Consider the following 17,848-nt stretch of genomic DNA (forward strand, 5'->3'; position numbering starts at 1 on the left):
TACATCAGATTTTGCTGATTGCTTAATATGTTTGGTAAAGTATTTGCAAAGAATTAATGTAAGTGCATAGTGTAACTACATAACAAAATCCAAAGCAGTGCAGCAGAGAGGAGTAAAGGGGCTGATTGGCATGTCTGGACATTACTGGGATTTCTTTTTTTTTTTAAATGCACCATATAAATACGTTTTAAACTGCAATTTTGTAAGACACTTTCTTTCCAACTTTGGTGGATTTAAGTGCATTTAGAGGTTCCAAAAGTGCTTTTGAAGCACAGGAAGATCACAAATAGTGGCATTGAGCTTCACAAATGAATTGCTGGTACAGTCTTCTTTACCCATAGAGGGATCTTGCACGCGTATGTACAGTATGGAATGCAACATTTGCTGTGTGGCTGTGATTAGTTAAATAACTCAAAATGATCTAAGGAAAAAGGAAAGGTCTCATTCATTATCAGAACAATTGTCTCAGGTAGTAGTCACAGGTATTTATCAGCTCCCTATCCGATCGACTGTGATGGAATATGGCACCCGTGAGAAGATCTTTTTCACCGCTTTAAAGCCAGGCTTTATTAGTCTGTTCACTGTTTGAGAAAATACAAACGCTAGTTTGGAAGAGGGTTGGAGTAAATGACAGATATTATAAAAGAAAATAACACCATAACAGTTTTTACAGTATATCAACTCTGCTTCTCGTTCAGCAAGTGTATATACATGCATCAAACATGGCACACCAGAAAATACAACCACTGATAGCTTTATATTTAGCGATTGTCTTGTTTTTGATTTGTTCTCAGATACCTGGTATCTATAACTGCTGTACCCTTTTTTACCTGAAGATAATTTATATAAATACAAATGGTGTAGTTAAATATATTAGTTCCAGGCGTGACATTGTGATGGAGTTTCCAAATCAAATGTTCAAATCCAGCCTGGGACAATTTGCAGCATTGGTTTCACAAGGGTCTCTTTCCAGTCATATCCTTTTTTTTAATACTGTTTAGTGTCTCTACAGAGATATTAAATGAAATCTTTTTAGAATATGTGGTTAATAGTCATAGTTAAGTGACTTTTTCATGCTGTCAACCTGTTTTTTTATTTTTGTTAAAGCATAGAATTTTGGTTTTCTCCTTTTGGTAGTAAGTGGGATTAGAGAAGCCAAAGAGGTTTAGTTAAACAAATGTAATATCTCTAAATATATGTCTAAAAACTTTAAAAAATATCTCCAAGAACAACTCAACCTTTATATAGGACATAAGGGGAACGCGTCATTAGCACAACATCAACATCCTTCTGTGAGTGCAACAGGCTGCTGACACCACCAGCATCTCAGACCTTAAGACTCCCCCATCTCTCTGAACCTGTATTTGTGTTTGACTTTCACCTGTCACCTGTTCCTGTGAGGGTCCCACGTCAGCCTCCTGCCGTGAACCGCCATGCTCCATTACAAGATAACAGCACTCTCAATGGGTGGTCCATCTCAATCAGTCTTTTTTTCTAGCTTGTGACTCATTAGAAGAAAGCAATATCTAACTAAAGTCTTTTTTTCTGTATTTTTTCATCATTTTATTTTGTTCCCTTAGTCAAGTTTTAACATACTGTAAATATATCTATTTTATTATTTGTATTCTTAAATGTTTGATGCAGAAAAACCAAAAGATAGAGGCAATAAACAAACCTTACCAACAAGCAGTGCAAATTAGAATACAAATACAAATCCCCTCATTTATAGTATTGAACAAAACCAAGTCATTTCAACGACACTCGTCAGCAGTTAATTTTTTTAATTGTTTTACAAGCATTTAAAAAAATTAAAATGATTGACTCAACATCTTGTTACCATCTTTGCTACAGTGTTAAGTAATGAGAGTTGTTTTTACCAGAGCAGTTATATACGATGTAGATGAGGTTGAAAATATATCGCCAACATTGAGACACTGATGGTAAAAATGTGTGATGGATACATTTTGAATAAGGTGACCTTTATATAACTTAAAACGGTATTAAACTTTGCACAGGGTTTACAGACTTGTATGGATTCAGGCTAATGCCGACTGCCACATCTTCATTGGCATTAAATGGAATTTTCATTGATACAGCAAAAGTTAAGAGACAAAATTAGATTAATATTAATTTAGGGTCATGCATAAAATATTAAAGATCAATTGAAATTATACAATTACAATTTACAAAATGCTTATCCGGCACCAGTAACAGTATTTAAAAATAAATAAGTCAAGCATATACTATAAAGCAGCGGTGCCAACCAGTCGATCGACCGGTCGATCGCAGGGAGATTCCCAGTCGATCGCGAGATGTGTCTAAAAATAGAACACCAATATTCTGTTTTATCGTTAATGTCCTATAACATAATCTTCCTGTGCCAGAATAATGCACTTGAACGCATCAAAGCTTTGTGATTGGCCGGCGTGACCATGTGTCGGGGCGTGGCTGGTGGGCCGTGGACACTAGTTAGCTGAGGTTGTCTGTGTCAACAGGAGTGACAGTCCCCACACACACAAGACCGCAATTATGGCAGAAGCAAAAAAGCCCAAAATATATAATTTTCACTCCGAGTGGGAGGATGATTATTTTTGTATCTATTCCAATTCAAAGTCCATCTGTCTCATCTGCAATGCGAGCGTGGCTTTACCGAAGAAGGGTAATTTAGGAGCGGCATTTCAAAACAGTGCACAAACGCTACAAGACGGAATTCCCTCCTAATTCTGCCCTACGCTCCCAAAAGGTGAGGAACCTGAAAGGACAGCTAAATGCACAGCAGTCCATTTTCACCAGGCCCAACAATAAGAGCAAGGCTGCTACCATAGCATCTTATCGTGTCAGTCACGTTCTTGCCAAACACATGAAGTCTTTCAAAGATGGCAAAGTTGTGAAAGAAGAATTCCTGGAGGCTGCCGACGCGCTTTTTGGGGACAGTAAAAATAACAGTAGCATTTCAACAGGTTTTTGATATAATAAAAACTCAAGTTAGATACCGTTATTAATCAGCTGTAAGTTTTAGTTTGTTTGAACTTATTCATTATAATTATAGTACAAAATGGTATAAGAATGCAAACATTAAGATCTGTTCTGTTTAAATTGATTATAGTCTATTATCAATTCAGGTTAAGAAACTAGTGTTGCTTGCATCCTATTTTAAAGGCATTTCTTTTTATAATCTACTAAAATGCAACAAAAAAAGTGTTTGATTCTATTAATTGTTTCTTTTTTATTGCACTTTGGCAGCAGATTCCTGTGTAGCTTCAGATCTGAGTTGTGTTATTAGTAAGCCTAATTTATACTTTTGTAGCAACACTATTTTTATATAATGGCAAAGAAAGGGTTCAGAGTCTTTTCTTTTTTCCCTGTGTCATATGTGGCAGCACTGTTCAATGTTTCTTTAAAGGAAGGCTCCGGTCATTAGATAGTTAATAAAAACTTCAGTATTTAGTGAAACATTATGTTTAAACCATACCCTGAAGAAATCAGCGATATTCCCCGGTAAATAATGATTTTATAGCTCTTTTTTTATCAAAACCTGTATATTCCGTCAGGCAGCTGCCATTTTGGCCAGATTCAGTAGTCACATGATCCGAAAAACTAGGTCGTGACGTCATCTATGCGTTCACTTTGTAAACACGACAGCTCATTCGACGAAAACATGGCGGAGTATTTGAGTTCAGACTCGTCAGCCGAGGAAGAAGTTTTGAGCAATGTGGAGAGATTGAATGGGGGAATTCAGCCATACAGGTTCGAGCCAAGTGGCCAGAACCGTCAGGAATCCAGGGACAGTGACGATGAGGATGAACAGCACGGTGATCTTTCTGGAGACGATCCCTTTACTCGTGCAATTGATTTCGGGGGGCGAGTAGGGAGACCTGTACATGAATGTTGTACTTGCGATCGGTGTGTAGCCATGGACAATCCTCTTATGAACATATGTTGTCATGAGCTTGAAGAGCTTGAAAATAAACCATTCACAGACGACTTGGATTGCATATGTTTACACAGGGAATTCAACACTGTGGTGTTAGAAAAAGCTGTATTGAGAACAGCACTGGTTACCATGAAGGATGTGAAACGCACCTCTTTGGTTGAACCAATAAATGAAAGGTGGGTAAATTTGACGGGTACAGCCCTTTCTTCTTAGCATTATATACTTTACAATTATTATTATTATTATTAATGGACATATCAACTAAAGACATTATATTTGGTTAGAAAGTTCTGGATTAAAGATTGAATTGACGTTATCAAAAGTTTTATAATGATGTTTACATTCTAGGAGGAAATGATTTTCATCCTCAATCTCATGGCAAAATGTTTGCACAACCTGTCATTTACAGGAGTATTTGTGTATCGACCATATTCAATAAGAAGTTTATGATTGTTAATTCTAAAGCGTGTCAAATGGATTCTGTCTACAATTGCATGGCAAGGACATGAAGGACAATGACAGATCATTTTCAAAACCAAAACTTTACTAAGTATAGCCATGATTAACGAAATCAAAAGCATATCTACAGAATGCACTCTTTATAGAACAATGTAGGCTAGGAGTCCTAACACAGGGCTGCCAACATTTGAGTTCAGCTTGGAGTGAGAGATTTTTTTGGTGAATCGAAAAAAGAAACGTTCATGTGTTCATTTTTTAAATATTGAAGTTAAATGCATCAACCTGGTGCACTTTGAGAGCAAAATGAATTTATGGTAAACAGATTTTCTTTTTCTTTATGGATATTTTACAAATCACTCACCTTTTAAACTGTATTCTTGTTTCACTGCCATATAGTATTTCATAACTGTTTTTCATTTATTCTCATAAATGGTGACCAAAACGTATGAGACCCACTGAGATAACTAGACTAAAGTATCTAAACAGAGTCCCTTACTTCACTGAGCTGTAGTTATCTCTCAGTCTGACAGGACGGAGCTCTCCCTCTCATTGTTTTAGAAACAGCTTTTAATGTCCGTTAAGCTAACCAGATGCTAACAACAACAACAATGCAAATAGTGAGTTTGGTAGAAATATACTGTATAATAGTAAAGTTATTTAAGATGATACCATATTTATTGAAGATTTTACATTATAAATATTCCCCACAATTATTCAAAAGCATATTCTTCCAAACTTCTTGCCGTAGTATGACACACAGGAGACTATTGATGTGTGGGGTGAGTTTGGTAGTAATAAGCTGTATAATAGTGATTGAATATTATTGTATTCTCTTTTTTCGGAGTTACACTTTGCAGACGGTCCCTGAGCAGAGCACTCGTTTCTTCTCCGGCTGCGGATAGAGACCAATGTAATGTGCCCAGCTCGGAGGACGGTGCGTATTGGCTTTTTTTAAAAATCATAATGTGATTGTAGTTCGTTGTCAACCTTACCACAATACTTAGGAGACGTCATTTGTGTCTGAATAACGTTTTCTTGAGTTATTGATCCGTGAAATCAGAATCTTCCAATATCGTTCCAACTTTACTGAACTAAGCCAGAAGACCGTCTCATTTCGTAGACCGCTCGGTTTGCTGTTCCTTCACTTTATTTTTATATTTATATACATTTGTTTTGGACGAAAACTTAACTTGAGGAAAGGCAAGTGTGGCGTGAGTGCGTGAGATATGGGTTAATTGCGTGACTCTCACGCTCAATGCGTGAGTGTTGGCAGCCCTGCCTAACATAATAATGGTACAATGTAGTTGAATAAATTCCATAGTAGTTAATCAATCAAATAAAGAAAGCATTCCGGAGCATTCACGGAGCACACGTGCACGTGCACACGGAGCATTCCGTGGATTGTTCCTATCCGAATTGTGGCAATGTTTCGCGATACAATGAGGCATATTTCAATAGATTTGTGAGAGTAACTAGAGTAAACAACATGAACAAAGCACATACTTCAATTTGTCCTCGACACCAAACGCATAGTTCACGTCACTTCCGGTAAAATAAGTCATGTGACTCGTCAAAATGGCGCTGCCCACAGGGTAGATGTTATTTTGGTAATTAATCAGCTTAAAATCACTGATAACGTCATCGGATAAAAAAAAAAAAAGAAAGACTGGCAGAGACTGGTCTGTTTTATCGGATGATAATTATTTAAAAATGTGTGTCATGAGGATTCCCTCCCTTTAACATCACCCACTGTAGTATGTGACGTGTGAATACATTTCAACTCTGTATCAACAACACTGTTGTGTAACTTCAGTTAAATACTTGTATGTGTGTAGATTAGAAAGAGGTAAGATAAAGGATCTGCAGTATTTTATGAAGTTTTCATCGTACGAAGGTCAGTTTTATACAAGTAGAAGTGTGTATTTACCTGGTAGTAGGCTGTCAGTAATGGCTACGCCTCTCTATTTGGACTGGTAGATCTCGGCAGACTGGCAACTTTAAAAGTAACTCTCGGTTCAAAAAATGTTGGGCAGCCCTGCTATCAAGTAGTGTGATAGCAGCCAGGTGATGGTATTAAAAGTGGAAGCATATGCACAGTTTTTTACAGATTTATTACAGAGGTTGAATTGTGTAACTAAGGGACATCAGCCAGTATTAATGATAATAGTTATAAGGCGAAGAGATATTGTCCTTGAAGTTGTTCCAAATCTTAGCTGGGTTTAAATCACTCAGCAGGTTGTGTGCATGCTGTCCCTGTTAGCCTCTCATAATGAACGTCTTATCTGTCCGAAAGTGGCTACCATCGGGTTCTGTAGGAAATTCTTTAATCTGCTTTTATCTAGAACGACATGGAGGGTTTTTCGGAACTGGAGCTCATTTTTACACACAAGCATCAAACACTCTCTGGTGCTAGCTCCTCAAATATGAATGTGTGTTGAAGGATAAATGACATCCCGTTGGGTTTCATTATTATTAAAATAATAACATGTCTATGATTTAGGCTACAATGTGTGAAGGAAATATTGAAAATGTCCGTCAAAAGTTGAAGGAACCCACGATCATGTCTTAAAATTACTTTGTCAGACTCACATTCCAATATCCCGTAAAAATACTCTTATCAAAGCAATCTAAAAAAAAACTTCAATTTACCAATTTTTAAAGCTGGGAACACATAAACTTAATTTTTTTTAGCAAATCAATCATCAAAATAGTTATTGATTAATATTCTGTAGATCAGCTTATGATTCACTTCCAGTTGAAATCTTGTTTTGATAAAAAAAAAAAAAAGCAATTTAAAGGCGGGCTTTATTGTCTGCCTTTTTTATCACTAAATGAATCCTGATATCCAACAACACTTAAACATCTAAAGTAATTCAAATAAGGTTAAACACTATTATTCTGTTTGCAGATTTAGTTTGACATTTACACCTGTACGTCCAAATTCGGCCACATCCTCTTTTAATCCTTGAGATGTTTCTCTGTGGCCGGACACCTTGTGTGCCTCCGGATCATCCAGCAGGAGGAAATATCTCTGAGCTACCTGCCCCGTCAGATTTATCTCCCTCCCAGGATAGGGCTAATCAGTTGGCCAAATACAGAGATCCAAATAACCTTCAAGAGTGCCACGCTGTCCTTTCCCCTTCCCGCCTCCTCCTCCTCTTCCTCCGCCCCCCTTCTCCGCCCTCCCCCTCCGCGGGCCCCGCTGTCTCCGCAAAATTGCCTTCTGGAGTTAGTGAGCGGGAACAGTTAAGATTTACAAACAATGATGAAGCTTGTCATGCGTCTTTCTCCATCCGTCACGGCGGGCGGGCGGAGCTGTGGGTAGAGCCGTCCCGGTGTTCTTCATAAAAGCCAGCTCTGTGTGAAATACGCCCCCGACCGGCCTGTTTACTGCCCCGCGCTCGTCAGCAGCCCCGCCGCCGTAAATCGCCGAGCGGGAGGTGACAGCGCAGTCCATCAAACTCCCACCCTACCTCGCTGCCCTCCCAACATCTCACCTCACACTGCCCCCCCCTCCTCTCCCCTTCATTTATACACACACAGAGACACACACAGTGTTTCTCCACAAACGGAGAGGCTCAGATGAGCTGCCCCACAAGAGTTATGGCTGTTTCAGTCTTACAGGAGACGGCTTCAAGCCCAGTCCGTCCGTGTTTATGTTCTTTCTTTTTTGTCCTTGTCTGGAATTCATAATACAAAACTGCTCAAAGTTCGTCAGCACAGCAACTTTCCTTACACTTCTTTTTGTTTTATCATAACAAGATTTATGCTAATGTCAGACCTCAAAATCGAGCGATGCTGCGCTGGCTATACGTATGTCTGTTTTGTTATATTGGTGTCAGCACGGAGCGTACAGTAATTTAAATGCAAATCAGATTGTTGAAGTATTGCAGATGTTAATCCTGCTAATCGATAGACCTGTGTGAGCCCATTAAGTTAGAAATCCATTACTATCTTTCTAGATGATATTCTATTGATTTTTCTTGCTTCAATCCATACGGTACTGTACACCAGAGTGAGTTACTGCGTATAAAGACTGTCGTTTCAAGTTCTAGCCTCCTCTGAAAAAAAAGAGTAAAAACGACAGAGAGATTGCCATCAGTAAGTTTCTTTGTTTCGGGTGTAAAATGGGATTTACCTGCTTTCAGATCAGATTACTTTAAACTCACGCCCATACACTCTCTCTCACTCACATAAACAGTTAAGGAAGTCCCTTCCAACACACACTCTCAAGGCCACACTCATTCTGGAGGTGTCAAAAAGGCCTCTCACTCTTTTGGATTTATTAAACCTGAAACAAATACTTCTAACCCAAGAGGTGACCTTTTCTAAGGAAGTGCTGTTTCATGTCATGTAGCAGCAAGAGTTCATTTCCTCTGGTCCCTGACACGCTGAGACATCACTCAGCTCAGCACACATCCTCTGTTGTTTCACTGCCTGAGAACAGCAATGGTTGGAAGAAAACTGTGGTGTAAGGTTTTAATCTTCAAACTATTCATACTCTATTAACTTGTTTTTACTACACTTTATTGCTCGTAGTACCTCAAGCATTACCATTAAATATTGGTTTTGATGGCAAAGTTTAAACTAGGCAGGAATTGGTCTGTTTAACTTTTCAACATGTAGTTAGAACAAGTTTCAGTTTTAACCCATTTCCAACTCCTGTTGTTTATCTTAATCCTTATCCTTAACTATGGCATTGTTACCTTGGGTTGTTCACATGAAATGTTCTGGCAGTCCCTGATTCAATTGGTTTGATTATTACTCATTTTTAGATTTCTTTAATCTATTTTTCTGCTCAGTGTTGATTGACAGGTACAGTAACACTTAAGTTGTATGTGGTGCTGAAACAAATGGAAATTGCTTATTACTATTGTAAATCATAATGAATAAACCCAGGTTCTTCTTTTTATCCTCTAAATGTGCATCCATGATAAATCTAGCTGCTGGAAACCGATGAAAAAATAAGTCTTGAAGTTCTGCGGACACAATGTTGATACATGCAGCAAAAGTCATGACGTACAGTTCAAGATATTTTTACTTGACATCACCTTTTCTCTTTTTAAGTCCATTAAACACATCACACACACTAAAAAAATATAAAAATATCCTTGCCGTTTTTCATAAAATGAATGAGGCGATGATTTGCTTTAACCTGTAAGTAAGAGCCAGCAGCAGAGAAAGTGGCCCTGCTGGGGTCAGAGTGTCTTCCAGCACCCTGCTGGGCTGCTAAGTACCTTGGTCGCCTGCAGGGCCTGTGGATGGGTTAAATACCAGTCTAATTGTCTGCTCAGGGCACACTCGCCGTTGTAATGTGTTGTACAACACCACCATTAACACAGGCCTGGGGCTGTACTGACATTAAATGGCCGGGCTGTGTGGTTTATGTCCTCTTCCCTTCACTCTCTATTTCACTCTCTCACTTACTCTCACACTGTCCGGCTTTGGAAGGAAATAAAAGGTAGTTCAATCGACTTCTGTTTGATCTCATTCTTTGTTTGTGCAGTAACATGTGTAATAGGGCTGAACGATTAATCAATTTTAAATCAAAATCGTGATTTTAAATGATGCGATTATGAAATCGCAAAGCCTTCTTCTTGTGTGTCAGTCATCCACACCAATCAGAAGTGCTGTGCTCCACATGTACCAGCCATTGTTAACCAATCAGAAGTGGCCCATGATAGAAGGTGATAGACAGATTGATCCAATCACCTGCCCTTTCCAATGGCTTTCCTAGATGGTTTGGTGAAACATACCATCGAGTCAGGTTAGTAATGCTCCATCACATGTTTTACATCTATTACAGGGTGAATCTTAAACTGAAGCTTGAATTTAAAGCAACCCAACAGAAGTTTCATGTAAGTTTAGTTCTTTCACTCGTAGCTCGGGCTGCGGGGGTGCTAGAGACGGGAGCAGGTTGATGCGACCTTCCTAGCCGGAGATATGGCCGCATTTTACAATAAACTTCTGTTGGGTCGCTTAAAAACAAATATCGCAAATCGAATCGCAATATTTGTCAGAGAAATAGCAATTCGATTTTTTCCCAAGATCGTGCAACCCTAATCTGTAATCATCACAGGTAGTCCTGTTCCCACAAATGTGAACAAGGTGACTATGTGCAACAGGGCTGCACACCATTTTGTTTCAGCATAAACATCGCAATATGCACATATGTGACCTGCTCCATCGAAATCAGTCGCATTGACCCGAAGACACATTTTGAGTTGAATACACTGTTGGAAAGAGGAGATTCCTAACTTTCTAATGATATCAGGATTGTTTTTGTACTCCAAATAGTAAGCAAAATATGTCACATTACATAATGAGTGTCACCGAGTCATCATTTTGAGAAAAAGGCCTTCAAAGTTTCCTCTTCTCTGGAATCCATCGATCTGATTGATTATTAGCGGAGCAAATGATCAAAGTACTACGGAGGGAAAATATTTTCGTTTGGATTACTGGTCTGGGGGAAGCTCGCGAGTGTGTGTGTATACGTGTGTGTGTTTGTGTATTTTTGCGTTTGTGTGTATTGCATTTGTTTCCCGGGGAAAACACTCACGAGAAACACCGGCTGTTGCTATGCCTGCTGTGACGTTAAGTTACTCCGTTCTCCGCTTGTAATTATGCCGTTAGAAGCTTCAAATTGTATTTATCATCTGAATTTGCCGAAACAAGTTTAATATTCTGAAAGCCAAGACTTTGTTTAATTTAAATCAGATGAAAACAAACTAACGGACCCTTCCGTGTTATCTATGATTACTATACGCCTTACATTCATAATTTCACCCGGAGGGAGGGGGGGCAGCGCTGCAGAACAGCAGAGTGGTGAGGGACAGCTGTCATCTTCCCTTCACAAGCTTCAAAAATGTATTTATCGTGAGATTTTGGAAATAAAAGTTTCATATTCTGAAAGCCAACACCTTGTTTATTTAAAATCAAACAAAACACCCGAACCCCGAAAAACTATTTTTTTACGCAAATCAACGTTTATTTTTTAAATGAGCCGTTGCGATCCGACTGATTTCGATAGAGCGGGTCACAAATGTGAACAGCTTTAACAGCTTTACTGTGATAAGGTGACAATGTGCAACAGGGCTGCACACCATTTTGTTTCAGCATAAACATCGCAATATGCACATATGAATTAGGGCAGTGGTTCCCAACCTTTTTTCCCAAGAGCCCCCCCAAATGACTCCTGTTGGAAGTTGCGCCCCCCCCCCGCCCGGCGCAACAGCGGTAATTAAAGTTTCAAAGTCTCAAAAATCCTACAACTACTGTCACAAACTAGATGAATGTGAAGTATTTTGTTAAAGGAGGATGAAAGCGTAATTAAGGAGCACTATTGGAGTGACTTTGATGGTTATTGGACTCAGGATTAATTCATTTGGATTCCCGCTGTATGAAGAAATTAAAGGACGACGCGGAAGTGGAAACAATTCACAAAGGGATTAAACTGTTTAAAACACATGCTCAAAGTAAGCCGGATTTTGCCGATGTGTTTATGTGGATTCAAAAGTTGTAAATAATCTACAAAATGGAGGAGACCGATCTGATCGGAGCAACTGTGACAAATAATCCAACTGAAACCGGCATGGACAATGACTATGTTTTAGAAATGCGCTTATCCAGACAAGCCTGGTTTGGACACTTTACGGGCAGAAGACACATTTCTATTAAAGAAAGAATTATACATTGCTGTCTTTTTATGCCTATAATAGCTACTAACTTGCATTTGTATTCAAATTAATTAATCAATTATTTTTTATATTTTATTGTAATGTAGAGACAATTTTTTGTGACAATCATGTATTGCGTTATAATTATATAAAAAATAAAAAAAAAGAGTCTAAATATGATATTTTGCCTCAAATCATCTGAGGCCTGGCGCCTCCCCTGCGATCTTTGGCCCCCCCCAGGTTGGGAACCACTGCATTAGGGGGTGTGAGGTAGAGTGATCTTACACCAATTGGAAGTTCAGTGGTTCAATTTCCATCCCCTGCAATCAACATGCCGATGTATCCTTGGGCAGGAACTTAACCCTAGGCTGCTCCCAACAGTGTGTGTGTGAATGCTAGTTTTCCTGAGCAGGTGGCACCTTGTATAGCAGCCTCTGCATCTGTGATGTGTGATTGGGTGAATGCTGATTGTTTATGTAAGAGCACTTTGAGGGGTCATAAAGACTGGAAAGGTGCTACATACAGTAAATGCAATCCATTTACCATAGTAACATCACATGATGTCAAGTTAGTAAAAATTAACACATCGTGCTTTTCCCCTGCTTGATACAAATGAAAAAAAGGTCCATGTCTTATCCCCAAGAGAGGTGTTTCTGATAGAACATAAATGAATCAAGTGTATGGGTTCATGGATGAACTTTTTAGCAAGTCAGTGACGTGCAGACTCTGAAAAACATCCAACCCCACAATCATTCTTGATCAACCTGGAAGATGAGCAGAGGCCGGGAGATAAATCCCCCCAAAAATGTAGCTACTAATAAAAATGCAGTTGAATCAAAATATTTCTGCGACAAAAAGGGTAATGTTTACCAAAAACAGGTGCACAATTTCAAATTTCTATTTCTACTATTATGGGAAGAACAATAACTGATTTAATATATAGTCACATCCTTTCCCGTCCTGACACCCTACCATAGAGAAGCCTGCATGTAAAGAATAAAATCGAAAAATAAATACATTTTAACCATATTAACATAACTGGAGAGGTTTCAGTATTTCTGTGCTACAAATTTCACAGGTTGTTTATCCAAATCAATAATAATATACAAACACTTACGTATCTATATTTAATCTGCGTGTAAAATACTTCATACACTCACATCTCTACACGAGCATATAGTTTATGTAGGTTGTTTTCCCCCCGCGTCTTTGTAAAAAGCAGATTTGGTTAGTGACGGTGCTTTCCTACCTAATCATGCCCTTGTAGTCACTTTGCTTGCATTGTTCTGAGCATCAGCGGCGGCGTTCAGCGTGGATTGACGAATGGTGTCGCCTTGGCAGCTCTCTGAAACAGCTGAACGGCTTGGATAAACACATATGGCAGCTTTAGCACCCGTGGGAGGCGTCCTTCTTTCCATAGCAATATATTTCACTCTTCCTGTGTCCTTTACTTTGGCATTTTTCTTACCCTGTCGACCCTCAATGAATCTCTAATGAAACCTAATGATAGAAATGTCCCACAAATATTGATCGTGCCGCCTCAGCTCATTATTGCATATCCATAACTTTTCGACGGCTCACGTCAAAAAGCCTGACGGTAGACTGACAGGCCATTTTGTGAGTTGATGGGGCACAGTAGCCGAAATGGAGATTTAGCATAGGGACGAGGGCCGTGTCACGCCTCTCCGGGAGTCATCTTCATCGGGGACAGATTGTTTAACAATGCAGGAGCAAAGGTTCCTCTCTGCTTAATTAGCCTTTGACCCCGACACCAAAGCCTTCTGTCAGCCTGCGTCAGCCCTGCGCTCTCTTCAGCTCCATAGCAGACCAATAATGATCCTTTAAGTGTTTCCTGACCCCCCGTAATGGCTGCATAACAGACTGCATCGCTCTGAACTATTGTCTCCACGGATCTGCATTTGTGAGAAGAAGGAATGAGAAAAACGTGAAAGATTTAACTCAAGTCCCTATTCATGATAATGCAAAGGCTATTATTTGACTCTTTATTCAATTCTCTGATTAAGGTGTTTGATTTGGCTTGAAATGAGTTGTAAAGCTTGTGCTTCTCTACCAGGCTTACTGTGAGAGCAGTGGACACAGTTCAGTGTGGGCACTTGTGGCATTTGCTTTATCAGTAGGAGTAATATTTCAGAAGCCTTAACTATTAAGTGAATAATATAAATATATTTTGGTAATACAATTTCTTTAGGCAAGTAAAAATACAAGTTTAGAAGACCAAATTGTCATTCATTGACAATAAATGATAAGCGATAAATAACCAAATATGTAATTTCCAATCTTCCAAGTTATTTTCATATCACCTTTGAATTATCTATACATTATGCACACGTTTCCAAGCTAGTGGGGGGATGTAGGGTTGGTAGTTGTGGTCGGTCCAGATTAAAAATCTCAATAACTGTCATTCTGAAAACATATTCATGGTACCCAGGATGAATGACTGTGTTTATCCCCTGAGTGTTCCTCTAACACAGGGGTCGGCAACCGCAACCAATGGCACACTAGGAATAAGTGTGCAAAATATTTAAATTGTAATTTCGGATCCTGAACGAGACCGCCGCCAGAGCGCGTCTCCCCGTTACCTGCAGAAGGAAGCCATGCACGCAACGCAGCCCCGCTCTCTTTAACTCCAGGTGACTTTCTGCCGCTTTCCTCCGTGGTGCAGTGCTGATCGTTTCATCACGGAGGAAAGCACTTCACTAATTGCAGTACCCATAAGGAGCTGTACAAATCCCGCAGTTGTTGCGTGGCTGTGTGTGTCTTTGGTTGAAAGCCCAGTGACGATCTGCTCATCTCTCATCGAAATAATATGCTACAAAGGGGCGGACTGGCCATCTGTGTGTTGAACTTTCCTGTCGGCTCCCAGACCGTAGTCGAGGAGGGCAGAAGCAACAAGCTTCAGGTTCAATAACCCACTTTAGCTTAAATGACTGGAGAGAGGCGAGCTCTTCTTAGGAGGCCGTTGCATTTATTTAGCTGTTCTTCTGTTTCACAAAATACATCACAGACCTCTGTTTTTCTGCTTCCTCGTTTCACTTCCAGAAACAACATACATACGTTCCCTCACTGTCGCTCTACCATCCACAAACACACATGCACAAGCCACACCCCTCTCTCTCTCTCTCTCTCTTAAAGGGACAGCGATCTCATCTCACTCTGCATGACCCTAATATCATAACATGTGTGCTCTGGAGAATCACAGAACGGACGATCGTCCTTATTATTATGCCGTTTAAACCAATTATTTAAATGTGTTGGTTAAATTCGGCATCATGTAAGTTGCGCTGACAGGTCCACACACACTGCTTCCCCGCAGCGAGGCTCCCCCGCCCTCAACCCCCCCCCGTTGATAATTCTCGATCGTTGGCATGCTGATAACATTTTTTTTTTTAAATGGCACTTCATATTAAAAAGGTTGTCGACCCCTGCTCTAACACTGCTAGCAAGATTCAACTCATTCAGTGAATTAGCCCAGGATCTTGTCGATGGAGGTTTACATAGACGGTGCAGTTGATGAATCCTTGAGTGACCCTTGTGAGGATCAACATGACATATCTAGCATTTTGGTGAAGATATTCAAAGTCTTTGTTGGCTCCTTGTGATTATTCATCTAGTCCTGTCCAGACCAGGGGCGGAGCTTCAGGGGGGGCTGTAGGGGCAGGGCTCCCCGGGCCCGGAACGGTCGGGACCCAATGGGGGCCCGTCGCCGAGGCAGCAGGCTCCGCCCCCGAGATATTCGCCGGCGGGCCCTGCTGCCTCGCGCCACTGAGTGCACTGACGTTCGTGGTCATATTAGGTATAAAGCATTGTAGCCTATAATATGAGTTGAACTTGTGCTGCTATTTTCACACTCACATTTAACATTAAAACATGAAAATTGCAAGTGAATCCCTTCTATTGTCTCCAAATGTATTTTGGGTAAAATCGTCATCAACAGCCGTCCATCAACATCATACGTAAATGAACGTCAACGTCATCATCAATCACTTGTCATTCAACAGAGCACTACCTAAGCATGAGCAGTTATAAACACAAAAGTGGAGCTACAAAACGCAAAGAAAAAGATAAAAAGGACCAAGGAAAAGCCAAATTGTCCAAGCTAGATGGATATTTTTTTCGCCCTACTCCTCCTCCTGCGGGAGATGAACCTGAAGTTGTTGCCACTGCCAGCCGTGTTTCATCCCCGAGCCCCAGCCCGCCAACAACGTTAGTGAGGGTTAGCCAGATTTACAGGTAGGCTACAATCACGGACACAAGAAGAAAGAAAATGTGAGTTTGTGGTAAATGTTGATATCATGGTTGTTGTTACTTCGTGTAGCTCGGCCGCCTATCTTATTTCCTTTTCTGTCTCTCGGCTGTAGTGATGATGATAATAATAATAATAATAATAATAATAATAGGGACGACTCAGCAGCTGCTAGCTGCTCGTCTAGAGGAGAGCCAGGCCTGACGCTTGACCAGCCGCACCCCTCCCCCTCCGGCTCCTTACCTGCTGCGCCGCAAGGTGAAGAAGTACCGGACACTGGGAATGAAAGCAGCAACAGGTCTCCTCCTCACGCTACTCCTACAGTTGAAACTCAGACCACGGATCATGATGTGTCCTGCAATTATCCTCTGGAGCGTTTTCCGATTGATCGGGCAAACTATTTTGAAAACATTGAGGACGCCAATATCAAAAGATATATCCTTAAAATGGGCCCATGCAAACCCAAAGGTCCATTTCCCAAAGACAAGGATAACCGTTGCTTTTCAGAAAGCTATTACACCTCCACCACTAAAGTTGGGATGAAATTTCCACGCAGCTGGATGTGCTATTCCCCAAAATGGGACTGCTGCTACTGTGAGCCTTGCTGGCTTTTTGCCAACCGAAAGGCACCGTTCTCCAACAATGCATGGGTAAACGGAATAAAAGACTGGAAACATATTTCTACTAAAATTGAGAGGCATGAATCCACTCAAATACACCTTGGTGCATGCGTAGTATATGAGCAGTGGAAAACCAACGGCACAATAGACGCTGACATGTAGAGGAATGTGCGTAATGCCGCCTAATTTTGGAGACAGTTCGTGGAGCGCATTGTTAATGTAACTCTCACTCTAGCTTCAAGCAACTTGGCATTCAGGGGCCATCGAGAGGTTCTAGGTCAGGGAAAAGCTGGCAACTTTTTGTCAATAATAGAATTATTGGCTCGCTACGACCCTGTTTTGAAAGAGCTAATCAACCGACCAGAAGGGTCAGTGAAATACCTCAGTCACCAGATTCAAGATGAGATTATTTACATATTATCTCAACGTGTGAAAGCTGACATCATTGATGAAATAAACGAAGCCCCATTTTATTCCGTCATCATGGACACAACGCAAGATGTGTCAAAGATAGACCAGTTGAGTCAGGTTTACCGCTACATAACTGTTGTTAAGAACGACATGGATATTGCAACAGATATACAGATCAATTAAGTCTTTTTGGGTTTTGAAGTGACTGAAGGTTCATCAGCTTCAGAGCTTGAAAACAAAATCCTTGGTTCTATAGAGAAAAACGGATTAGATCTGTCTAAATGTCGCGGACAGGGCTATGATGGGGCGGCTAATATGAGTGGCGTGCAAGCAAGAATAGCCGAGAATGAGCCCCTTGCCCACTATGTTCATTGCGCTGCTCATAATCTCAACCTAGCTCTCAACGACTCTGTTAAAAATGTCCCTGGAGTGAAGCAGTTCTATGACACTGTAGAGACGCTCTACAACTTTTTTGGTCAAATAT

General features: G+C 40.3%; 1 protein-coding gene across 2 annotated transcripts in view; it reads left to right on the plus strand.

Annotated features, from left to right (window-relative positions):
- dmrt1 (doublesex and mab-3 related transcription factor 1) overlaps positions 1-17,848 on the plus strand; it is a 51,930-nt gene that overhangs the window by 19,781 nt on the left and 14,301 nt on the right. The window lies entirely within an intron of this gene.

Source organism: Notothenia rossii (genome assembly GCF_949606895.1).
Source record: "Notothenia rossii genome assembly, chromosome: 6".
Taxonomy (NCBI): domain Eukaryota; kingdom Metazoa; phylum Chordata; class Actinopteri; order Perciformes; family Nototheniidae; genus Notothenia; species Notothenia rossii.